We start from the raw sequence: 2717 nt of genomic DNA on the forward strand, positions 1-2717 counted from the left end.
TTCTTTTAAATAGTCTCTGCAGTAGAGTATAAACAAGAAAAAATGAAGACTGTAAATTACTAAGCAGAAAACTTTAAATTTCAATCTATTTTTTTTTCTATTTCTGCTTTTGTACAGATAAATATAAAGAAAATTTTCCCATTAAACTGTAAATATGTAACTATATTGAAGAACCAACTGAGGTTTTACATATAAGAACCATTTTTATAACCTTTCCTTTGTGGATCTTGTAATTTTCTGCCAACAAAACACTAAATTTATTGATATGTTTAAGCCTTTTTTTTCTCTAACTACCTAGTCACATCAAAATTAATTAAATTAAACTGTTTTTCTTGCCTTGGGGAAGTAATATGTTCAATGTTTTTTTCCATTATATGGTTTTTAACCCTTTAACACCTGAGTCATTGCAAGTGATGCCTACACACAAAATCTTTAACATACTGTAAGTTTTCAACCATCAACACGATCAATGTAATTCCAGCAGATTCTGAAGGAGAAAAGCAGCACAAGCTGCTTTTCTCCTTCAGAATCTGCTGGAATTACATTGATCATGTTAACAATTAAAACAAATTACAGTAAATCAAAGAACAAACACTGGAGCTACGGTGTTAAAGGGTTAAATGTGCGCTTTCATTTGGTTGAGCACAAAGTTAATGGTTTAAACATATATATATATATTTTTGTTATTTTAATTTCATTTTTCTTATTTAAGTCCAAGAGTGAAATTCTGATTTTCATTTTCATGTCTCATAACAACCACTGAAAAACTCAAGTTTTGCTCCAGTCCTGAGTTTGACCATCTCCAAAAGAGTTGTGTCATTTAGAAATTAAAAACCAATTTTTTTTTTATTATTTCCTGACATAAAGGTTGCTATTTACCATTAAATCCAGACTCCACTTAACCTTGATCAGAAACAAAACTCTCGAATAGATATTTTTAATATGATAGTAAATAAAGTCAGGCATAAAGGGGTTAAAAGTCTGCAAGTGAAACTTAATTTTTTCAGATATTGTAAAAACGAAGATGCTGCTTCCTTAGAGTTTATATTTTCAAAATAAAAGCATTCTAATGAGATGAGACTGATGCTATTATTGTCTAAAGTCCAGTTATATCCAAAGGAGAAGCTCGTTTCTGTTTAAATTCTCCTTATTGACCAGCAGGTGTCAGCGTTGCGCTTCCTTTCTGACAAGAACTTCTTCAGGGCCTGGAGAGGAAGCAAAGAGCTTTATCACCCTGGAACAATCGGTATGGTCATTAGTACGTCAGCTCATGATGTCAAATGTCTTTGGGATGTCAGATTTGTTTGAGTTACAGACACGCATCCAGACACGAGTCTGAGTGTTAATGCTGAGACGAGACACCAAAGACCCAGACTGGCATGTGTTCTGAATACCATGTAAACTGTATTCATGTATTTGATGCTTTTTGATCTGCGAATCTTATATTGAAAGGCTCCATGAAAATACAAATAATTTTACAATCATTTTGACCTTTTTTTTAATATTCTGTACAAATCATATAACAGGAAAAAAAATCTTCCCTATTTTCGTTTGATTTATTTTTGTATTTTTTCAGAGCTCGGCCTCAAATCTGCTCCAAAGCCTCTCCAACAGACCACTGCTTCCACTAGATTAGCCCCAACCATTCAGCAACCACAATGCTGCAGCCGATGCTGCACCGTGCCGTCCAAGGATCGCCCAATCTTGTTGGATTTACACATTTTCCTCCTCAGCCTGCGCGGCGGACTCACGCAAGCACGGTGACAAATATCAGCCCGCATCGATGTCGACGGGAAACTTGTGTCTTAATCAAGATGACACTTCAGGGTCAGGCCAAATTCGGCTCGGCCTCCTCAACGTGTGAAGGCCACGAGGAGCGTGACATGTGCGCTTGCAGAGGAGGACTGGTCTCCCAGCCGCTCCCTCCTGTTTATTTCACTAACCGCATGGACTCTGCTGCTTTCAGACATGTTCAAGGCTAGCATATGCCAAACATTGTGCTCACTCGCCTACGTAAAAAGAAACGAACCAATGAGAGCAGCTTAGCACGTTGCACGGGCCACGGCATGGAGTACAAATGAATCCAATTGGATAAATGGATTTTACTACAGGGCTAACTGGGAAAAGTGGCCCTTGCAGTGTCACACACGTTGGCTCGCATATTGTGCTTATTTGGACTCCACGAATGGCTGATGGAAATCTCTGCCTCTCATTTGCATAATTCCAAATTTGTTGTGCCCGAAAGAATCCAGGGCTTGCATATCTGCAGCCTCCGAGAGGTCTGGGGAATTTGCATGATTGCCTGTAGATTATTCGAACATCATCTAACCCCTCCCCTCATCTCCCCACCCCCACCCTTTATCTTTTTTTTTTCTTATTTCTCCGGCTCTCTTCTGTGAAGATCCACACACATCCTTGGGCAAAAGAATCTAAAATAGATCATACGAGCAAGTGGAGTAGATGCACAGGCGCAGGAAGCAGCTCACGGGCAGACTTGAGTCATGCTGGCAAGATCATGCACCCTGAGCTGACAGCCCAACACACCCGATTACCGAGCACGTCACTTCCACAATGCAGCTGCAGCCCGTTCTATAGGTCGCAAACGGCGAGCGGGAAACGTCGGGATCCGGCGTGGGCCCTACTCGTAATAAAGCCGCGCCGAACGTGCGTTCAAAGGGAGTTTTGTACTTCCTTAAGACTGACCTGATGAGCATCTG

Source organism: Oryzias melastigma, linkage group LG7, assembly GCF_002922805.2.
Source record: "Oryzias melastigma strain HK-1 linkage group LG7, ASM292280v2, whole genome shotgun sequence".
Classification (NCBI taxonomy): domain Eukaryota; kingdom Metazoa; phylum Chordata; class Actinopteri; order Beloniformes; family Adrianichthyidae; genus Oryzias; species Oryzias melastigma.